Source organism: Mytilus californianus, unplaced genomic scaffold, assembly GCF_021869535.1.
Source record: "Mytilus californianus isolate M0D057914Y unplaced genomic scaffold, xbMytCali1.0.p SCAF_14, whole genome shotgun sequence".
Lineage (NCBI taxonomy): Eukaryota > Metazoa > Mollusca > Bivalvia > Mytilida > Mytilidae > Mytilus > Mytilus californianus.
This window is the reverse complement of record NW_026262626.1, coordinates 37,236,586-37,258,221: the sequence shown is the minus strand read 5'-3', so window position 1 is coordinate 37,258,221 and position 21,636 is coordinate 37,236,586. Positions and strand designations below refer to the sequence as shown.

The 21,636-nt window shown below is 35.5% G+C and overlaps 20 non-coding genes across 20 annotated transcripts; all 20 read right to left on the bottom strand.

The window, feature by feature from the left end:
• Positions 1–144: 144 nt before the first annotated feature.
• Positions 145–217, bottom strand: Trnaf-gaa (transfer RNA phenylalanine (anticodon GAA)). Its single transcript has one exon. It is a non-coding gene; the product is annotated as a tRNA-Phe (tRNA).
• Positions 218–824: 607 nt separating this feature from the next.
• On the bottom strand, positions 825–897 carry Trnaf-gaa (transfer RNA phenylalanine (anticodon GAA)). The gene has a single exon. It is a non-coding gene; the product is annotated as a tRNA-Phe (tRNA).
• A 607-nt stretch (positions 898–1,504) lies between these two features.
• On the bottom strand, positions 1,505–1,577 carry Trnaf-gaa (transfer RNA phenylalanine (anticodon GAA)). Its single transcript has one exon. It is a non-coding gene; the product is annotated as a tRNA-Phe (tRNA).
• Positions 1,578–2,184: 607 nt separating this feature from the next.
• On the bottom strand, positions 2,185–2,257 carry Trnaf-gaa (transfer RNA phenylalanine (anticodon GAA)). Its single transcript has one exon. It is a non-coding gene; the product is annotated as a tRNA-Phe (tRNA).
• Positions 2,258–2,864: 607 nt separating this feature from the next.
• Trnaf-gaa (transfer RNA phenylalanine (anticodon GAA)) lies at positions 2,865–2,937 on the bottom strand. Its single transcript has one exon. It is a non-coding gene; the product is annotated as a tRNA-Phe (tRNA).
• A 607-nt stretch (positions 2,938–3,544) lies between these two features.
• Positions 3,545–3,617, bottom strand: Trnaf-gaa (transfer RNA phenylalanine (anticodon GAA)). The gene has a single exon. It is a non-coding gene; the product is annotated as a tRNA-Phe (tRNA).
• Positions 3,618–4,224: 607 nt separating this feature from the next.
• Positions 4,225–4,297, bottom strand: Trnaf-gaa (transfer RNA phenylalanine (anticodon GAA)). Its single transcript has one exon. It is a non-coding gene; the product is annotated as a tRNA-Phe (tRNA).
• A 607-nt stretch (positions 4,298–4,904) lies between these two features.
• On the bottom strand, positions 4,905–4,977 carry Trnaf-gaa (transfer RNA phenylalanine (anticodon GAA)). Its single transcript has one exon. It is a non-coding gene; the product is annotated as a tRNA-Phe (tRNA).
• Positions 4,978–5,584: 607 nt separating this feature from the next.
• Trnaf-gaa (transfer RNA phenylalanine (anticodon GAA)) lies at positions 5,585–5,657 on the bottom strand. The gene has a single exon. It is a non-coding gene; the product is annotated as a tRNA-Phe (tRNA).
• Positions 5,658–6,264: 607 nt separating this feature from the next.
• Trnaf-gaa (transfer RNA phenylalanine (anticodon GAA)) lies at positions 6,265–6,337 on the bottom strand. The gene has a single exon. It is a non-coding gene; the product is annotated as a tRNA-Phe (tRNA).
• Positions 6,338–6,944: 607 nt separating this feature from the next.
• Positions 6,945–7,017, bottom strand: Trnaf-gaa (transfer RNA phenylalanine (anticodon GAA)). The gene has a single exon. It is a non-coding gene; the product is annotated as a tRNA-Phe (tRNA).
• Positions 7,018–7,624: 607 nt separating this feature from the next.
• On the bottom strand, positions 7,625–7,697 carry Trnaf-gaa (transfer RNA phenylalanine (anticodon GAA)). The gene has a single exon. It is a non-coding gene; the product is annotated as a tRNA-Phe (tRNA).
• A 607-nt stretch (positions 7,698–8,304) lies between these two features.
• Trnaf-gaa (transfer RNA phenylalanine (anticodon GAA)) lies at positions 8,305–8,377 on the bottom strand. Its single transcript has one exon. It is a non-coding gene; the product is annotated as a tRNA-Phe (tRNA).
• Positions 8,378–15,507: 7,130 nt separating this feature from the next.
• On the bottom strand, positions 15,508–15,580 carry Trnaf-gaa (transfer RNA phenylalanine (anticodon GAA)). Its single transcript has one exon. It is a non-coding gene; the product is annotated as a tRNA-Phe (tRNA).
• Positions 15,581–16,187: 607 nt separating this feature from the next.
• Trnaf-gaa (transfer RNA phenylalanine (anticodon GAA)) lies at positions 16,188–16,260 on the bottom strand. The gene has a single exon. It is a non-coding gene; the product is annotated as a tRNA-Phe (tRNA).
• A 1,287-nt stretch (positions 16,261–17,547) lies between these two features.
• Trnaf-gaa (transfer RNA phenylalanine (anticodon GAA)) lies at positions 17,548–17,620 on the bottom strand. The gene has a single exon. It is a non-coding gene; the product is annotated as a tRNA-Phe (tRNA).
• A 607-nt stretch (positions 17,621–18,227) lies between these two features.
• Trnaf-gaa (transfer RNA phenylalanine (anticodon GAA)) lies at positions 18,228–18,300 on the bottom strand. Its single transcript has one exon. It is a non-coding gene; the product is annotated as a tRNA-Phe (tRNA).
• Positions 18,301–18,907: 607 nt separating this feature from the next.
• Trnaf-gaa (transfer RNA phenylalanine (anticodon GAA)) lies at positions 18,908–18,980 on the bottom strand. The gene has a single exon. It is a non-coding gene; the product is annotated as a tRNA-Phe (tRNA).
• Positions 18,981–19,588: 608 nt separating this feature from the next.
• Positions 19,589–19,661, bottom strand: Trnaf-gaa (transfer RNA phenylalanine (anticodon GAA)). The gene has a single exon. It is a non-coding gene; the product is annotated as a tRNA-Phe (tRNA).
• Positions 19,662–20,268: 607 nt separating this feature from the next.
• Positions 20,269–20,341, bottom strand: Trnaf-gaa (transfer RNA phenylalanine (anticodon GAA)). Its single transcript has one exon. It is a non-coding gene; the product is annotated as a tRNA-Phe (tRNA).
• Between the last annotated feature and the right edge of the window lie 1,295 nt (positions 20,342–21,636).

Here is a 21,636-nt window from a genome sequence, read left to right as displayed (position 1 = left end):
TATCGTATTAGTTGTCTCTGAAATCTGACGTGCATGACATTAATGTAGCTACATCTATTCATTCTATGGTAAAAACTGTCTTTGGATTATCTTGCAAAAGTGGTGAGTAGCAAAAAATATCCTGCCAGCCGCCGGATTGTTCCGTGCCGGAACCCGGGATTGAACCGGGGGCCTTTAGATCTTCAGTCTAACGCTCTCCCAACTGAGCTATTCCGGCTGACAAGGATTGTTCTCCAATTAGGTGTATTTATTGATATGTAGCATCTACAACCTTGTGCTTATTTTGATATACATGTGAAACTGAAAGAGTGTAAATTAAGAATTTTATTTTCGTGTGTTAGGTGGGTCCTTTGAGCCTCTGGAAAGATCCCTTCTTTACCTGACAGTATAATTTCAAAAAACGTGTTCTAAGAATATTCATGTCTATGTTAATAAGTCCGTGTATTTTGCTCATTATAGGATTTTAGCTTTAATACAAAATAAATTATGCTTTCATGAACAAGAAAAACGTTAATGTCTCGTCGACGCTATCTTTTGAACATCAAGATTGACTTGACCATACTTTTGGCATCATAAAGGATCGTCTTCAACGTTACCAACTTGAAGTTAGATTTACGGACAGTTCATGATTTGAAAGACAGCGCCATTCATCTGTCAAATGTGTGTTTTCTTCTCTCGTATATCGTATTAGTTGTCTCTGAAATCTGACGTGCATGACATTAATGTAGCTACATCTATTCATTCTATGGTAAAAACTGTCTTTGGATTATCTTGCAAAAGTGGTGAGTAGCAAAAAATATCCTGCCAGCCGCCGGATTGTTCCGTGCCGGAACCCGGGATTGAACCGGGGGCCTTTAGATCTTCAGTCTAACGCTCTCCCAACTGAGCTATTCCGGCTGACAAGGATTGTTCTCCAATTAGGTGTATTTATTGATATGTAGCATCTACAACCTTGTGCTTATTTTGATATACATGTGAAACTGAAAGAGTGTAAATTAAGAATTTTATTTTCGTGTGTTAGGTGGGTCCTTTGAGTCTCTGGAAAGATCCCTTCTTTACCTGACAGTATAATTTCAAAAAACGTGTTCTAAGAATATTCATGTCTATGTTAATAAGTCCGTGTATTTTGCTCATTATAGGATTTTAGCTTTAATACAAAATAAATTATGCTTTCATGAACAAGAAAAACGTTAATGTCTCGTCGACGCTATCTTTTGAACATCAAGATTGACTTGACCATACTTTTGGCATCATAAAGGATCGTCTTCAACGTTACCAACTTGAAGTTAGATTTACGGACAGTTCATGATTTGAAAGACAGCGCCATTCATCTGTCAAATGTGTGTTTTCTTCTCTCGTATATCGTATTAGTTGTCTCTGAAATCTGACGTGCATGACATTAATGTAGCTACATCTATTCATTCTATGGTAAAAACTGTCTTTGGATTATCTTGCAAAAGTGGTGAGTAGCAAAAAATATCCTGCCAGCCGCCGGATTGTTCCGTGCCGGAACCCGGGATTGAACCGGGGGCCTTTAGATCTTCAGTCTAACGCTCTCCCAACTGAGCTATTCCGGCTGACAAGGATTGTTCTCCAATTAGGTGTATTTATTGATATGTAGCATCTACAACCTTGTGCTTATTTTGATATACATGTGAAACTGAAAGAGTGTAAATTAAGAATTTTATTTTCGTGTGTTAGGTGGGTCCTTTGAGCCTCTGGAAAGATCCCTTCTTTACCTGACAGTATAATTTCAAGAAACGTGTTCTAAGAATATTCATGTCTATGTTAATAAGTCCGTGTATTTTGCTCATTATAGGATTTTAGCTTTAATACAAAATAAATTATGCTTTCATGAACAAGAAAAACGTTAATGTCTCGTCGACGCTATCTTTTGAACATCAAGATTGACTTGACCATTCTTTTGGCATCCTAAAGGATCGTCTTCAACGTTACCAACTTGAAGTTAGATTTACGGACAGTTCATGATTTGAAAGACAGCGCCATTCATCTGTAAAATGTGTGTTTTCTTCTCTCGTATATCGTATTAGTTGTCTCTGAAATCTGACGTGCATGACATTAATGTAGCTACATCTATTCATTCTATGGTAAAAACTGTCTTCGGATTATCTTGCAAAAGTGGTGAGTAGCAAAAAATATCCTGCCAACCGCCGGATTGTTCCGTGCCGGAACCCGGGATTGAACCGGGGGCCTTTAGATCTTCAGTCTAACGCTCTCCCAACTGAGCTATTCCGGCTGACAAGGATTGTTCTCCAATTAGGTGTATTTATTGATATGTAGCATCTACAACCTTGTGCTTATTTTGATATACATGTGAAACTGAAAGAGTGTAAATTAAGAATTTTATTTTCGTGTGTTAGGTGGGTCCTTTGAGTCTCTGGAAAGATCCCTTCTTTACCTGACAGTATAATTTCAAAAAACGTGTTCTAAGAATATTCATGTCTATGTTAATAAGTCCGTGTATTTTGCTCATTATAGGATTTTAGCTTTAATACAAAATAAATTATGCTTTCATGAACAAGAAAAACGTTAATGTCTCGTCGACGCTATCTTTTGAACATCAAGATTGACTTGACCATACTTTTGGCATCATAAAGGATCGTCTTCAACGTTACCAACTTGAAGTTAGATTTACGGACAGTTCATGATTTGAAAGACAGCGCCATTCATCTGTCAAATGTGTGTTTTCTTCTCTCGTATATCGTATTAGTTGTCTCTGAAATCTGACGTGCATGACATTAATGTAGCTACATCTATTCATTCTATGGTAAAAACTGTCTTTGGATTATCTTGCAAAAGTGGTGAGTAGCAAAAAATATCCTGCCAGCCGCCGGATTGTTCCGTGCCGGAACCCGGGATTGAACCGGGGGCCTTTAGATCTTCAGTCTAACGCTCTCCCAACTGAGCTATTCCGGCTGACAAGGATTGTTCTCCAATTAGGTGTATTTATTGATATGTAGCATCTACAACCTTGTGCTTATTTTGATATACATGTGAAACTGAAAGAGTGTAAATTAAGAATTTTATTTTCGTGTGTTAGGTGGGTCCTTTGAGCCTCTGGAAAGATCCCTTCTTTACCTGACAGTATAATTTCAAGAAACGTGTTCTAAGAATATTCATGTCTATGTTAATAAGTCCGTGTATTTTGCTCATTATAGGATTTTAGCTTTAATACAAAATAAATTATGCTTTCATGAACAAGAAAAACGTTAATGTCTCGTCGACGCTATCTTTTGAACATCAAGATTGACTTGACCATACTTTTGGCATCATAAAGGATCGTCTTCAACGTTACCAACTTGAAGTTAGATTTACGGACAGTTCATGATTTGAAAGACAGCGCCATTCATCTGTCAAATGTGTGTTTTCTTCTCTCGTATATCGTATTAGTTGTCTCTGAAATCTGACGTGCATGACATTAATGTAGCTACATCTATTCATTCTATGGTAAAAACTGTCTTTGGATTATCTTGCAAAAGTGGTGAGTAGCAAAAAATATCCTGCCAGCCGCCGGATTGTTCCGTGCCGGAACCCGGGATTGAACCGGGGGCCTTTAGATCTTCAGTCTAACGCTCTCCCAACTGAGCTATTCCGGCTGACAAGGATTGTTCTCCAATTAGGTGTATTTATTGATATGTAGCATCTACAACCTTGTGCTTATTTTGATATACATGTGAAACTGAAAGAGTGTAAATTAAGAATTTTATTTTCGTGTGTTAGGTGGGTCCTTTGAGCCTCTGGAAAGATCCCTTCTTTACCTGACAGTATAATTTCAAAAAACGTGTTCTAAGAATATTCATGTCTATGTTAATAAGTCCGTGTATTTTGCTCATTATAGGATTTTAGCTTTAATACAAAATAAATTATGCTTTCATGAACAAGAAAAACGTTAATGTCTCGTCGACGCTATCTTTTGAACATCAAGATTGACTTGACCATACTTTTGGCATCATAAAGGATCGTCTTCAACGTTACCAACTTGAAGTTAGATTTACGGACAGTTCATGATTTGAAAGACAGCGCCATTCATCTGTCAAATGTGTGTTTTCTTCTCTCGTATATCGTATTAGTTGTCTCTGAAATCTGACGTGCATGACATTAATGTAGCTACATCTATTCATTCTATGGTAAAAACTGTCTTTGGATTATCTTGCAAAAGTGGTGAGTAGCAAAAAATATCCTGCCAGCCGCCGGATTGTTCCGTGCCGGAACCCGGGATTGAACCGGGGGCCTTTAGATCTTCAGTCTAACGCTCTCCCAACTGAGCTATTCCGGCTGACAAGGATTGTTCTCCAATTAGGTGTATTTATTGATATGTAGCATCTACAACCTTGTGCTTATTTTGATATACATGTGAAACTGAAAGAGTGTAAATTAAGAATTTTATTTTCGTGTGTTAGGTGGGTCCTTTGAGCCTCTGGAAAGATCCCTTCTTTACCTGACAGTATAATTTCAAAAAACGTGTTCTAAGAATATTCATGTCTATGTTAATAAGTCCGTGTATTTTGCTCATTATAGGATTTTAGCTTTAATACAAAATAAATTATGCTTTCATGAACAAGAAAAACGTTAATGTCTCGTCGACGCTATCTTTTGAACATCAAGATTGACTTGACCATACTTTTGGCATCCTAAAGGATCGTCTTCAACGTTACCAACTTGAAGTTAGATTTACGGACAGTTCATGATTTGAAAGACAGCGCCATTCATCTGTCAAATGTGTGTTTTCTTCTCTCGTATATCGTATTAGTTGTCTCTGAAATCTGACGTGCATGACATTAATGTAGCTACATCTATTCATTCTATGGTAAAAACTGTCTTTGGATTATCTTGCAAAAGTGGTGAGTAGCAAAAAATATCCTGCCAGCCGCCGGATTGTTCCGTGCCGGAACCCGGGATTGAACCGGGGGCCTTTAGATCTTCAGTCTAACGCTCTCCCAACTGAGCTATTCCGGCTGACAAGGACTGTTCTCCAATTAGGTGTATTTATTGATATGTAGCATCTACAACCTTGTGCTTATTTTGATATACATGTGAAACTGAAAGAGTGTAAATTAAGAATTTTATTTTCGTGTGTTAGGTGGGTCCTTTGAGCCTCTGGAAAGATCCCTTCTTTACCTGACAGTATAATTTCAAAAAACGTGTTCTAAGAATATTCATGTCTATGTTGATAAGTCCGTGTATTTTGCTCATTATAGGATTTTAGCTTTAATACAAAATAAATTATGCTTTCATGAACAAGAAAAACGTTAATGTCTCGTCGACGCTATCTTTTGAACATCAAGATTGACTTGACCATACTTTTGGCATCATAAAGGATCGTCTTCAACGTTACCAACTTGAAGTTAGATTTACGGACAGTTCATGACTTGAAAGACAGCGCCATTCATCTGTCAAATGTGTGTTTTCTTCTCTCGTATATCGTATTAGTTGTCTCTGAAATCTGACGTGCATGACATTAATGTAGCTACATCTATTCATTCTATGGTAAAAACTGTCTTTGGATTATCTTGCAAAAGTGGTGAGTAGCAAAAAATATCCTGCCAGCCGCCGGATTGTTCCGTGCCGGAACCCGGGATTGAACCGGGGGCCTTTAGATCTTCAGTCTAACGCTCTCCCAACTGAGCTATTCCGGCTGACAAGGATTGTTCTCCAATTAGGTGTATTTATTGATATGTAGCATCTACAACCTTGTGCTTATTTTGATATACATGTGAAACTGAAAGAGTGTAAATTAAGAATTTTATTTTCGTGTGTTAGGTGGGTCCTTTGAGCCTCTGGAAAGATCCCTTCTTTACCTGACAGTATAATTTCAAAAAACGTGTTCTAAGAATATTCATGTCTATGTTAATAAGTCCGTGTATTTTGCTCATTATAGGATTTTAGCTTTAATACAAAATAAATTATGCTTTCATGAACAAGAAAAACGTTAATGTCTCGTCGACGCTATCTTTTGAACATCAAGATTGACTTGACCATACTTTTGGCATCATAAAGGATCGTCTTCAACGTTACCAACTTGAAGTTAGATTTACGGACAGTTCATGACTTGAAAGACAGCGCCATTCATCTGTCAAATGTGTGTTTTCTTCTCTCGTATATCGTATTAGTTGTCTCTGAAATCTGACGTGCATGACATTAATGTAGCTACATCTATTCATTCTATGGTAAAAACTGTCTTTGGATTATCTTGCAAAAGTGGTGAGTAGCAAAAAATATCCTGCCAGCCGCCGGATTGTTCCGTGCCGGAACCCGGGATTGAACCGGGGGCCTTTAGATCTTCAGTCTAACGCTCTCCCAACTGAGCTATTCCGGCTGACAAGGATTGTTCTCCAATTAGGTGTATTTATTGATATGTAGCATCTACAACCTTGTGCTTATTTTGATATACATGTGAAACTGAAAGAGTGTAAATTAAGAATTTTATTTTCGTGTGTTAGGTGGGTCCTTTGAGCCTCTGGAAAGATCCCTTCTTTACCTGACAGTATAATTTCAAAAAACGTGTTCTAAGAATATTCATGTCTATGTTAATAAGTCCGTGTATTTTGCTCATTATAGGATTTTAGCTTTAATACAAAATAAATTATGCTTTCATGAACAAGAAAAACGTTAATGTCTCGTCGACGCTATCTTTTGAACATCAAGATTGACTTGACCATACTTTTGGCATCATAAAGGATCGTCTTCAACGTTACCAACTTGAAGTTAGATTTACGGACAGTTCATGACTTGAAAGACAGCGCCATTCATCTGTCAAATGTGTGTTTTCTTCTCTCGTATATCGTATTAGTTGTCTCTGAAATCTGACGTGCATGACATTAATGTAGCTACATCTATTCATTCTATGGTAAAAACTGTCTTTGGATTATCTTGCAAAAGTGGTGAGTAGCAAAAAATATCCTGCCAGCCGCCGGATTGTTCCGTGCCGGAACCCGGGATTGAACCGGGGGCCTTTAGATCTTCAGTCTAACGCTCTCCCAACTGAGCTATTCCGGCTGACAAGGATTGTTCTCCAATTAGGTGTATTTATTGATATGTAGCATCTACAACCTTGTGCTTATTTTGATATACATGTGAAACTGAAAGAGTGTAAATTAAGAATTTTATTTTCGTGTGTTAGGTGGGTCCTTTGAGCCTCTGGAAAGATCCCTTCTTTACCTGACAGTATAATTTCAAAAAACGTGTTCTAAGAATATTCATGTCTATGTTAATAAGTCCGTGTATTTTGCTCATTATAGGATTTTAGCTTTAATACAAAATAAATTATGCTTTCATGAACAAGAAAAACGTTAATGTCTCGTCGACGCTATCTTTTGAACATCAAGATTGACTTGACCATACTTTTGGCATCATAAAGGATCGTCTTCAACGTTACCAACTTGAAGTTAGATTTACGGACAGTTCATGACTTGAAAGACAGCGCCATTCATCTGTCAAATGTGTGTTTTCTTCTCTCGTATATCGTATTAGTTGTCTCTGAAATCTGACGTGCATGACATTAATGTAGCTACATCTATTCATTCTATGGTAAAAACTGTCTTTGGATTATCTTGCAAAAGTGGTGAGTAGCAAAAAATATCCTGCCAGCCGCCGGATTGTTCCGTGCCGGAACCCGGGATTGAACCGGGGGCCTTTAGATCTTCAGTCTAACGCTCTCCCAACTGAGCTATTCCGGCTGACAAGGATTGTTCTCCAATTAGGTGTATTTATTGATATGTAGCATCTACAACCTTGTGCTTATTTTGATATACATGTGAAACTGAAAGAGTGTAAATTAAGAATTTTATTTTCGTGTGTTAGGTGGGTCCTTTGAGCCTCTGGAAAGATCCCTTCTTTACCTGACAGTATAATTTCAAAAAACGTGTTCTAAGAATATTCATGTCTATGTTAATAAGTCCGTGTATTTTGCTCATTATAGGATTTTAGCTTTAATACAAAATAAATTATGCTTTCATGAACAAGAAAAACGTTAATGTCTCGTCGACGCTATCTTTTGAACATCAAGATTGACTTGACCATACTTTTGGCATCATAAAGGATCGTCTTCAACGTTACCAACTTGAAGTTAGATTTACGGACAGTTCATGACTTGAAAGACAGCGCCATTCATCTGTCAAATGTGTGTTTTCTTCTCTCGTATATCGTATTAGTTGTCTCTGAAATCTGACGTGCATGACATTAATGTAGCTACATCTATTCATTCTATGGTAAAAACTGTCTTTGGATTATCTTGCAAAAGTGGTGAGTAGCAAAAAATATCCTGCCAGCCGCCGGATTGTTCCGTGCCGGAACCCGGGATTGAACCGGGGGCCTTTAGATCTTCAGTCTAACGCTCTCCCAACTGAGCTATTCCGGCTGACAAGGATTGTTCTCCAATTAGGTGTATTTATTGATATGTAGCATCTACAACCTTGTGCTTATTTTGATATACATGTGAAACTGAAAGAGTGTAAATTAAGAATTTTATTTTCGTGTGTTAGGTGGGTCCTTTGAGCCTCTGGAAAGATCCCTTCTTTACCTGACAGTTTAATTTCAAAAAACGTGTTCTAAGAATATTCATGTCTATGTTGATAAGTCCGTGTATTTTGCTCATTATAGGATTTTAGCTTTAATACAAAATAAATTATGCTTTCATGAACAAGAAAAACGTTAATGTCTCGTCGACGCTATCTTTTGAACATCAAGATTGACTTGACCATACTTTTGGCATCATAAAGGATCGTCTTCAACGTTACCAACTTGAAGTTAGATTTACGGACAGTTCATGACTTGAAAGACAGCGCCATTCATCTGTCAAATGTGTGTTTTCTTCTCTCGTATATCGTATTAGTTGTCTCTGAAATCTGACGTGCATGACATTAATGTAGCTACATCTATTCATTCTATGGTAAAAACTGTCTTTGGATTATCTTGCAAAAGTGGTGAGTAGCAAAAAATATCCTGCCAGCCGCCGGATTGTTCCGTGCCGGAACCCGGGATTGAACCGGGGGCCTTTAGATCTTCAGTCTAACGCTCTTTTTTTTTTATCATTAAAATTATTTATTTACTATTTACATAAAAACACCAAGAGACAAACCTCTTTGGTGCTATCTTTGGTATGTACAGAGTTGTTAGTATTAACCTTTTTGTTAGTATTGATTTCCATCTAGATATATTTTTTAAAAGACAAACATGTGTTTATAAAACAATTAATGATTCACTGTATACCCAAAGAGAGATAACTCTAATATGTTGTTGCAAAAGTCAAACACACCCTTTGGTCATTCATTTGACGGACAACCTTTCTTTTTTTTTTTTAAATTGTATTGTTCTGTTTAAGATTCAAAATAAAATATTCAGAAACAACTTATTAATATTGTAATCAGTTTGATATGGATTTCAGGTGTTTAAAAAAATAAAATTATTTTGTCGTTTTCAATACGCAGTAAGGAATTATTGCGTAAAAAATATTTATCGAAGATCTGTTGTTGGTGTTTTATTTTGTGATAAGTGTATGCATATTCTATATATTTTCTAATTGTAAATTTGAATAGTCTCACTGTATCTATATCTTTATCATGAAACACTTTAAGATTGCGTGTTTTGAAGATGCATAATCTAGCTACACTCAGAAAAAAGTTCAAAAAATATGTGTTCACAATCTTTGAACGACCAAGGTACCCAAATATCATCAGTTCCTCATAATTTATCAAATTCACAACATCAGGGGGATAATCAATAAAAATGTTGTGTAACATATCTTTCAGAAAGTTATGTATCGGGGTCAACTTCGGACATAAGGCAAACAGGTGTAACAAGTTTTCTGTATATAGGCCGCACGCTTTGCATGTGTCGCTGTCCACTTGACCAAATTTAAACAACTTTTCTAAGGTAAAAATAGCCCTGTGTACAATCCTGTAGTTCAGACAACGACAGTCAGGAGATAGACCATTCTGATTGGTTACTGAATATAATTTAGTAAAATTGATCGACGGATATTTCTCCGCCCAATGCTTTTCAGCTGTGGGCGTTTCAAACATTTCTGACAGTAAGAGTTTGTAAAAAAAATTTGTAACTGCCCCTAGAAAAGGAACTTCTCTGTCGTTTTCTAGACAAATACGTAATTTCGGAATACTCTCGGTATTTAACGGGTTTATGGATTTCAGTAAAATTTTCCACGTTTCAGGAATACCTCTTAAAATCTTGTCGTATGCAATTTTTATTTCGTGTGGTTTTTCGTCAGGAAAATTTTGTTGGATTATTTCTACAATCGAACCGGAAGTAAAAAAACCGGGAATAAATTCATAACAGATGTCTTTTATCTGGATCAAACCTGAGTGAATGAATTTTTCGAAAAGAAGCATTTTACCGTTTAGCTTTATATTTGGATTACAAAAAATAGGATTATCGTACACATGTTGAATTTCAATTTCAAATTTTAGCTTGGATTTTATTCTATAATAGGCATTAAACATTTCTTGATAATAAAGTGGTAAGTGTTTTAGATGTTTGGAATTTAAATACGTAAACACAATATTTTGTTTTAAATCCATATTTTCAATTTTATTTATGAAATAATCAAGCGCACTTTTCCAAATTGATTGGCAATTCGGGTCAAGATATTTTCTAAGGAATTTTAATCTAAAAGCTTGCATTTTTAGAAAAATATCTGGAATATTTAAACCTCCTGCTAACTTTTGACCAATTATTGTTTGATACTTTACAAGGTGAGATTTATGTTGCCAAAGAAATTTTAAAACTATTAATCGAATTTCGTTTTTTACGTTTTCTGGTAGCGGACATACTGTTAAAGTATAATAAAATCTAGACATTATAAGTGAAGTAAGAACAACTGCTCTACCAGGTAGTGTTAGATCTCTTTTATTCCAAAAAAATAAAATTGTTTTTATTTTTTTAATTTTATCTTTCCAATTCAATAATTCGCATAACTGTTTATCTTTACCAACATAAATACCTAGGACTTTAGTTACAGTTTCACAACGTTGAATTTGCAATGTATTTAGTTCTTGATCATTTATGCTACCAGAACCTAAGCATAAAATTTCAGATTTTTGTTTATTAATTTTAGCACCTGACGCCTCACTATATAGATTCAAAATTTTAAATGTTTCTTTTATAGAATTTTTGTCGGCAGTAAAAATATTCGTATCATCTGCATGTTGAAAAATTTTTGCCTCTTTATTTGAATTCGGAATAACAACACCTTTAATATTTTTATTCTTTATTATGGCCTGCCCTAATGGTTCTGCAACTAAAACGTAAAGGAGAGCAGAAACGGGACATCCTTGTTTTATTGAATTATTTAGTTTAACATATTTTGTTAAAAAGCCATTACATTTTACGCTACTGTTTACATTTTTATAAAATATTTTTATCCACTGAATGAATTTTGGACCAAAGCCAAATTTTTCTAAAACTAAATATAAATAATCATGATCAACTTTGTCAAAAGCCTTTTCCTGGTCAACTTTTATAAGAAAAGCTTCTAAATCATCGTTTTCAATAATTTCAATTAAATCTCGAATGCTTGCAGTTGTATCTGCAATATCTCGTCCAGGAATACAACACGTTTGATAAATAGAAATCAATTTCGGCAAAACAAATTTTAGTCTGTTGGACATTATTCTAGCCATTATTTTATAATCCACACATAATAATGAAATGGGTCTAAAGTTTTTTAACATATTTTTGTCCCCTTTATTTTTATAGACTAAAGTAATTATGCCGTGTCGCATAGATCTTGTCATAAGTTTTTCATCTTCAATGGCTTTAAAAATTTTTAAAAATATTTCTCCGAACGAATGGAAAAAATGACAAAAGAATTCAACAGTTAGTCCATCGGGACCCGGAGATTTATTTTTAGACATACTAAATAAAGCAGCTTTTATGTCATCCAAACTAAATTCCGCTTCTAAATTTTCCATATCATCTTCAGAAACTTTTTCCGAAATAAAATTTAAAATTTCATTTGCTTTATCTTTGTTTATTGATGTACAAGAGTATAAATCTTTATAAAATTTATGAACTTCATCAAGAATTGCCTCCGTAGATGTGACTATATTATTATCACTATTTTTTAATTCTTTTATAACATTACAGTTTTGTTTATATTTTTCAAGCTGTAAAAAATATTTAGAGTTCTTGTCACCATCTATTGCCCAATGAGCTTTAGAACGCAAAATCGCGCCTTTACAAATGTTTTCTTCATGACATTTTAATTTCAATTTAATTTCCTCAAATTTATTTAAATCAACAATTTCATTATTAGCTACGGCTAATGAAATTTTTTCAAATTCTCTTTGAATTTTAAAATATTCCGATTTTTCGGCACGGGATTTATCTTGCGCAATAACTTTTGCTAGTTGTTTTATTTTATATTTTAAATTATCATACCAAACCAAAGGTTCTTCGTCATAAAGAGGACATTGTTTTTCAGTTTCAATTAATTTATTAATTTTATTCACAAACTCTTCGTCATCTAACAATTTATTATTAAATATCCATAAACCCGGGCCTCTCTCAATTTCACTAAAATCTATATTCAGATTTACAAAAGAATGGTCGCTGAACGCATTATGTTTATAATAAACGTTCTTCACAAATACAGAAAAGGATTTTGGAATAAATATAAAATCCAATCTACTCTGAATTAGATTATTTTGTACAACTCGACGCCAAGAGAATATTCGTGACGTTGGATTTCTTGCTCGCCATATATCATAGATATTAAAATTTTCGCACAACTGATTAATTGACTTGTATGATTTGTCTTCTGTGTGTTGTGTTTTTCCGCACCTGTCAAGTTTTGACATAGATGTGTTCATATCACCCAACAAAATAATGTTTTCTGTGTTTATCAATTTTCCACTCAAGTTTTCGAAAAATGTAGTTCTCTCAAGAACCGAATTAGGTGCATAACAATTAACAATATTTATTAATTTTTCATCTTGTTGTAATTGAATATGTACACATCTACCGTCAAAACTTTGTATATAATTTACTTCATGTTCAACCTTTTTACTTATCAAAAAGGCAACACCTTGTCTATGTGTTTCAGCACACGAGTAAAATATTTTACCATTCCAAAACTTAGAAAAACTAGTAACTACATCATCTGACCAAAAAGTTTCTTGGATAGCTACAACATCATAATAATTTTCCGAACAAAAAGAACAAAACTTTTGGAATTTTGACTGATCCCTCAAACCATTAGCATTTATAGATACAATATTAACCATCTGTACAAAAAGTAAGAAAGAAAATAACTTTATATCTATGAACTTGAACTTGATACTTTATTCCGGGGTTCCCTCCTAAATTTTTTAAGCTCATCTGAAGTAAATTTTGGAGATGTAACTAAACGCTTCCTCCTAATTTTACTCATATTCGCAGCCAATTCCTCGTCGGTCATTTCAATATCAACTACCTTAGATTCATCAACTCCTGTATTTTTACCAACAGAATCAGTCAAATTAGGTCCACGAGGAACTGGCTGTGGCTCTAATTTTGATGGGCTAGACCCCCCTTTTTTATGCATTTTATTATCAACAATTACTGTCTCTTGTTTGTTTGAATGTTCAGCATCAGTCATCAAATCTAGAACATCATTGTCAACACCAGACGTTTGTTGTTCATTGGAATCTGTAACATCATTGTCATTTTTAGCGTTTTCATTGAAATGTTCATCTTTGTCATCATTGTCAACATCACTTTCCTCCATGGTATCATCGCCACCGTCACTTTTCTCCGTGTTATCATCGTCAACATCACTTTGCTCCATGTTATCATCATCACCATTGACTCCATCCGTGTGCTCGTCTTCAGCTTCATTCTCGTTCATATCATCATTTTCTTGATGTTCAGTGTTTGTTTCATGTTCAGGAATGTCAGAATTTGTTTCATTTTCTGGATTGTTAGCATTTATATCATTTTCTGTGTTATCATTATTTGATTCATTTTCATTTGTTTCATTTCTATCCCTGTTCCAAACCGGCTCACACCGACAGTATGATAACACTTTATGACATGTTTCACACGGTGGAGTTTGACAAGCTCTTGCTAGATGTCCGAAGCGTTTACACTTATAGCAAATATTATCCGGACAGTTTGCATAAACATGACTTGTCTCAAAACACTGGGTACAGACTCTCTTTTGTTCGTCATGAACTACTCTTATATATTCAAATGAGCTCACACCAGTTGATAGTTTCAATGTATATGGTAAACTTTGTCGTTCAGGGGAAAATCTAACTACTACATACCGTGTACCATTAGCGACGTCAGTACCAGGATACATTTTCCGCTTAATGGGCGACTTGAGTGTTACACCAAACTCCTGCAATTTCTCTCGTATTTCAGAGTCGGGCACATAGTGTGAAACGTTGAAAAAACTGACAACTTTATCACGCGAAAAAATAGCTCTGGGTTTAAAATTTGAGTTCTTCACCTTAAAACCTGTATCCACAATCAAATCTAAAGCATCTTTATCAGACAACGTAAGTTCATAACTATTACCACTTTTTGGAACACATGCAAGGACTGTTCCCTCACCAACTTCTTTTTCCACATTAGCGATGACATCGACAGCTTTTATAGTCCGATTGTCACCTACATCCACTAACACAGTTTTTTCCTTGATGGAACGACCATCCCCTCTTCCACCAGACATGGTGAAGGGAGGTGTGAAAGTCTTAATAAGTGTCAAAAATGCACAAAATATGGCCACAAATAGTTCTACTAAAACAATATATGAAATAATATTGACTAACCATCAACGGATGGCTAGTCACACAACACAAACTTAACAGATTTTTCTCTGGTTTAGAAGGCACGTCTTCGTTATCCAAATCCAAAACCGGAAGTCTCTGAGCTATTCCGGCTGACAAGGATTGTTCTCCAATTAGGTGTATTTATTGATATGTAGCATCTACAACCTTGTGCTTATTTTGATATACATGTGAAACTGAAAGAGTGTAAATTAAGAATTTTATTTTCGTGTGTTAGGTGGGTCCTTTGAGCCTCTGGAAAGATCCCTTCTTTACCTGACAGTATAATTTCAAAAAACGTGTTCTAAGAATATTCATGTCTATGTTAATAAGTCCGTGTATTTTGCTCATTATAGGATTTTAGCTTTAATACAAAATAAATTATGCTTTCATGAACAAGAAAAACGTTAATGTCTCGTCGACGCTATCTTTTGAACATCAAGATTGACTTGACCATACTTTTGGCATCATAAAGGATCGTCTTCAACGTTACCAACTTGAAGTTAGATTTACGGACAGTTCATGACTTGAAAGACAGCGCCATTCATCTGTCAAATGTGTGTTTTCTTCTCTCGTATATCGTATTAGTTGTCTCTGAAATCTGACGTGCATGACATTAATGTAGCTACATCTATTCATTCTATGGTAAAAACTGTCTTTGGATTATCTTGCAAAAGTGGTGAGTAGCAAAAAATATCCTGCCAGCCTCCGGATTGTTCCGTGCCGGAACCCGGGATTGAACCGGGGGCCTTTAGATCTTCAGTCTAACGCTCTCCCAACTGAGCTATTCCGGCTGACAAGGATTGTTCTCCAATTAGGTGTATTTATTGATATGTAGCATCTACAACCTTGTGCTTATTTTGATATACATGTGAAACTGAAAGAGTGTAAATTAAGAATTTTATTTTCGTGTGTTAGGTGGGTCCTTTGAGCCTCTGGAAAGATCCCTTCTTTACCTGACAGTATAATTTCAAAAAACGTGTTCTAAGAATATTCATGTCTATGTTAATAAGTCCGTGTATTTTGCTCATTATAGGATTTTAGCTTTAATACAAAATAAATTATGCTTTCATGAACAAGAAAAACGTTAATGTCTCGTCGACGCTATCTTTTGAACATCAAGATTGACTTGACCATACTTTTGGCATCATAAAGGATCGTCTTCAACGTTACCAACTTGAAGTTAGATTTACGGACAGTTCATGACTTGAAAGACAGCGCCATTCATCTGTCAAATGTGTGTTTTCTTCTCTCGTATATCGTATTAGTTGTCTCTGAAATCTGACGTGCATGACATTAATGTAGCTACATCTATTCATTCTATGGTAAAAACTGTCTTTGGATTATCTTGCAAAAGTGGTGAGTAGCAAAAAATATCCTGCCAGCCGCCGGATTGTTCCGTGCCGGAACCCGGGATTGAACCGGGGGCCTTTAGATCTTCAGTCTAACGCTCTCCCAACTGAGCTATTCCGGCTGACAAGGATTGTTCTCCAATTAGGTGTATTTATTGATATGTAGCATCTACAACCTTGTGCTTATTTTGATATACATGTGAAACTGAAAGAGTGTAAATTAAGAATTTTATTTTCGTGTGTTAGGTGGGTCCTTTGAGCCTCTGGAAAGATCCCTTCTTTACCTGACAGTATAATTTCAAAAAACGTGTTCTAAGAATATTCATGTCTATGTTAATAAGTCCGTGTATTTTGCTCATTATAGGATTTTAGCTTTAATACAAAATAAATTATGCTTTCATGAACAAGAAAAACGTTAATGTCTCGTCGACGCTATCTTTTGAACATCAAGATTGACTTGACCATACTTTTGGCATCATAAAGGATCGTCTTCAACGTTACCAACTTGAAGTTAGATTTACGGACAGTTCATGACTTGAAAGACAGCGCCATTCATCTGTCAAATGTGTGTTTTCTTCTCTCGTATATCGTATTAGTTGTCTCTGAAATCTGACGTGCATGACATTAATGTAGCTACATCTATTCATTCTATGGTAAAAACTGTCTTTGGATTATCTTGCAAAAGTGGTGAGTAGCAAAAAATATCCTGCCAGCCGCCGGATTGTTCCGTGCCGGAACCCGGGATTGAACCGGGGGCCCTTAGATCTTCAGTCTAACGCTCTCCCAACTGAGCTATTCCGGCTGACAAGGATTGTTCTCCAATTAGGTGTATTTATTGATATGTAGCATCTACAACCTTGTGCTTATTTTGATATACATGTGAAACTGAAAGAGTGTAAATTAAGAATTTTATTTTCGTGTGTTAGGTGGGTCCTTTGAGCCTCTGGAAAGATCCCTTCTTTACCTGACAGTATAATTTCAAAAAACGTGTTCTAAGAATATTCATGTCTATGTTAATAAGTCCGTGTATTTTGCTCATTATAGGATTTTAGCTTTAATACAAAATAAATTATGCTTTCATGAACAAGAAAAACGTTAATGTCTCGTCGACGCTATCTTTTGAACATCAAGATTGACTTGACCATACTTTTGGCATCATAAAGGATCGTCTTCAACGTTACCAACTTGAAGTTAGATTTACGGACAGTTCATGACTTGAAAGACAGCGCCATTCATCTGTCAAATGTGTGTTTTCTTCTCTCGTATATCGTATTAGTTGTCTCCGAAATCTGACGTGCATGACATTAATGTAGCTACATCTATTCATTCTATGGTAAAAACTGTCTTTGGATTATCTTGCAAAAGTGGTGAGTAGCAAAAAATATCCTGCCAGCCGCCGGATTGTTCCGTGCCGGAACCCGGGATTGAACCGGGGGCCTTTAGATCTTCAGTCTAACGCTCTCCCAACTGAGCTATTCCGGCTGACAAGGATTGTTCTCCAATTAGGTGTATTTATTGATATGTAGCATCTACAACCTTGTGCTTATTTTGATATACATGTGAAACTGAAAGAGTGTAAATTAAGAATTTTATTTTCGTGTGTTAGGTGGGTCCTTTGAGCCTCTGGAAAGATCCCTTCTTTACCTGACAGTATAATTTCAAAAAACGTGTTCTAAGAATATTCATGTCTATGTTAATAAGTCCGTGTATTTTGCTCATTATAGGATTTTAGCTTTAATACAAAATAAATTATGCTTTCATGAACAAGAAAAACGTTAATGTCTCGTCGACGCTATCTTTTGAACATCAAGATTGACTTGACCATACTTTTGGCATCATAAAGGATCGTCTTCAACGTTACCAACTTGAAGTTAGATTTACGGACAGTTCATGACTTGAAAGACAGCGCCATTCATCTGTCAAATGTGTGTTTTCTTCTCTCGTATATCGTATTAGTTGTCTCTGAAATCTGACGTGCATGACATTAATGTAGCTACATCTATTCATTCTATGGTAAAAACTGTCTTTGGATTATCTTGCAAAAGTGGTGAGTAGCAAAAAATATCCTGCCAGCCGCCGGATTGTTCCGTGCCGGAACCCGGGATTGAACCGGGGGCCTTTAGATCTTCAGTCTAACGCTCTCCCAACTGAGCTATTCCGGCTGACAAGGATTGTTCTCCAATTAGGTGTATTTATTGATATGTAGCATCTACAACCTTGTGCTTATTTTGATATACATGTGAAACTGAAAGAGTGTAAATTAAGAATTTTATTTTCGTGTGTTAGGTGGGTCCTTTGAGCCTCTGGAAAGATCCCTTCTTTACCTGACAGTATAATTTCAAAAAACGTGTTCTAAGAATATTCATGTCTATGTTAATAAGTCCGTGTATTTTGCTCATTATAGGATTTTAGCTTTAATACAAAATAAATTATGCTTTCATGAACAAGAAAAACGTTAATGTCTCGTCGACGCTATCTTTTGAACATCAAGATTGACTTGACCATACTTTTGGCATCATAAAGGATCGTCTTCAACGTTACCAACTTGAAGTTAGATTTACGGACAGTTCATGACTTGAAAGACAGCGCCATTCATCTGTCAAATGTGTGTTTTCTTCTCTCGTATATCGTATTAGTTGTCTCTGAAATCTGACGTGCATGACATTAATGTAGCTACATCTATTCATTCTATGGTAAAAACTGTCTTTGGATTATCTTGCAAAAGTGGTGAGTAGCAAAAAATATCCTGCCAGCCGCCGGATTGTTCCGTGCCGGAACCCGGGATTGAACCGGGGGCCTTTAGATCTTCAGTCTAACGCTCTCCCAACTGAGCTATTCCGGCTGACAAGGATTGTTCTCCAATTAGGTGTATTTATTGATATGTAGCATCTACAACCTTGTGCTTATTTTGATATACATGTGAAACTGAAAGAGTGTAAATTAAGAATTTTATTTTCGTGTGTTAGGTGGGTCCTTTGAGCCTCTGGAAAGATCCCTTCTTTACCTGACAGTATAATTTCAAAAAAACGTGTTCTAAGAATATTCATGTCTATGTTAATAAGTCCGTGTATTTTGCTCATTATAGGATTTTAGCTTTAATACAAAATAAATTATGCTTTCATGAACAAGAAAAACGTTAATGTCTCGTCGACGCTATCTTTTGAACATCAAGATTGACTTGACCATACTTTTGGCATCATAAAGGATCGTCTTCAACGTTACCAACTTGAAGTTAGATTTACGGACAGTTCATGACTTGAAAGACAGCGCCATTCATCTGTCGAATGTGTGTTTTCTTCTCTCGTATATCGTATTAGTTGTCTCTGAAATCTGACGTGCATGACATTAATGTAGCTACATCTATTCATTCTATGGTAAAAACTGTCTTTGGATTATCTTGCAAAAGTGGTGAGTAGCAAAAAATATCCTGCCAGCCGCCGGATTGTTCCGTGCCGGAACCCGGGATTGAACCGGGGGCCTTTAGATCTTCAGTCTAACGCTCTCCCAACTGAGCTATTCCGGCTGACAATGATTGTTCTCCAATTAGGTGTATTTATTGATATGTAGCATCTACAACCTTGTGCTTATTTTGATATACATGTGAAACTGAAAGAGTGTAAATTAAGAATTTTATTTTCGTGTGTTAGGTGGGTCCTTTGAGCCTCTGGAAAGATCCCTTCTTTACCTGACAGTATAATTTCAAAAAACGTGTTCTAAGAATATTCATGTCTATGTTAATAAGTCCGTGTATTTTGCTCATTATAGGATTTTAGCTTTAATACAAAATAAATTATGCTTTCATGAACAAGAAAAACGTTAATGTCTCGTCGACGCTATCTTTTGAACATCAAGATTGACTTGACCATACTTTTGGCATCATAAAGGATCGTCTTCAACGTTACCAACTTGAAGTTAGATTTACGGACAGTTCATGACTTGAAAGACAGCGCCATTCATCTGTCAAATGTGTGTTTTCTTCTCTCGTATATCGTATTAGTTGTCTCCGAAATCTGACGTGCATGACATTAATGTAGCTACATCTATTCATTCTATGGTAAAAACTGTCTTTGGATTATCTTGCAAAAGTGGTGAGTAGCAAAAAATATCCTGCCAGCCGCCGGATTGTTCCGTGCCGGAACCCGGGATTGAACCGGGGGCCTTTAGATCTTCAGTCTAACGCTCTCCCAACTGAGCTATTCCGGCTGACAAGGATTGTTCTCCAATTAGGTGTATTTATTGATATGTAGCATCTACAACCTTGTGCTTATTTTGATATACATGTGAAACTGAAAGAGTGTAAATTAAGAATTTTATTTTCGTGTGTTAGGTGGGTCCTTTGAGCCTCTGGAAAGATCCCTTCTTTACCTGACAGTATAATTTCAAAAAACGTGTTCTAAGAATATTCATGTCTATGTTAATAAGTCCGTGTATTTTGCTCATTATAGGATTTTAGCTTTAATACAAAATAAATTATGCTTTCATGAACAAGAAAAACGTTAATGTCTCGTCGACGCTATCTTTTGAACATCAAGATTGACTTGACCATACTTTTGGCATCATAAAGGATCGTCTTCAACGTTACCAACTTGAAGTTAGATTTACGGACAGTTCATGACTTGAAAGACAGCGCCATTCATCTGTCAAATGTGTGTTTTCTTCTCTCGTATATCGTATTAGTTGTCTCCGAAATCTGACGTGCATGACATTAATGTAGCTACATCTATTCATTCTATGGTAAAAACTGTCTTTGGATTATCTTGCAAAAGTGGTGAGTAGCAAAAAATATCCTGCCAGCCGCCGGATTGTTCCGTGCCGGAACCCGGGATTGAACCGGGGGCCTTTAGATCTTCAGTCTAACGCTCTTTTTTTTATCATTAATAAAATTTTTATTACATATTTACATACTGTCACCATGAAACATTCCTCATTGGTGAGAAGTTTTCTATATACAGAGTTGTTAGTAGTTAACCTCCTACATTAGTAAAAAATAAAATACATCTAGATGAGACACGTTAAAAACTTTAAAAATAGTATAGCATATTAGTCCCAATTAATTTTATAGTGATTCATTCATCAAAAGGGTATATGAATTGAACAGGACAGATTCAATATAAGTTATATATAGAAAGCGAGACAACTCTAAAATATTTTCAAAAGTCGAACACACCTAAATGCGATCGATAATTTTACATTGGAATGTGATCTTTTGTTCTAACAACCAATCAAATTGAAGTAACTGTCTAGACAAACAAAACTATGTTGTCATTTTTAATATCCAATAAAGTGTTATTGTGTAAAAAATACTTATAGAATAATTGTCTTTGTTGTGTCATTTTATAATACGTGTATGCGTATTCAATGTATCTTTTAATTGTGTACTTGAATAAACGAAGTGCATCTATGTCTTTGTCATGAAAAACTTTTAAATTCCGTGATTTGAATATGCAAAGTCGGGCTACACTAAGGAAAAAATTTAAAAAATAAGTATTAATAACTTG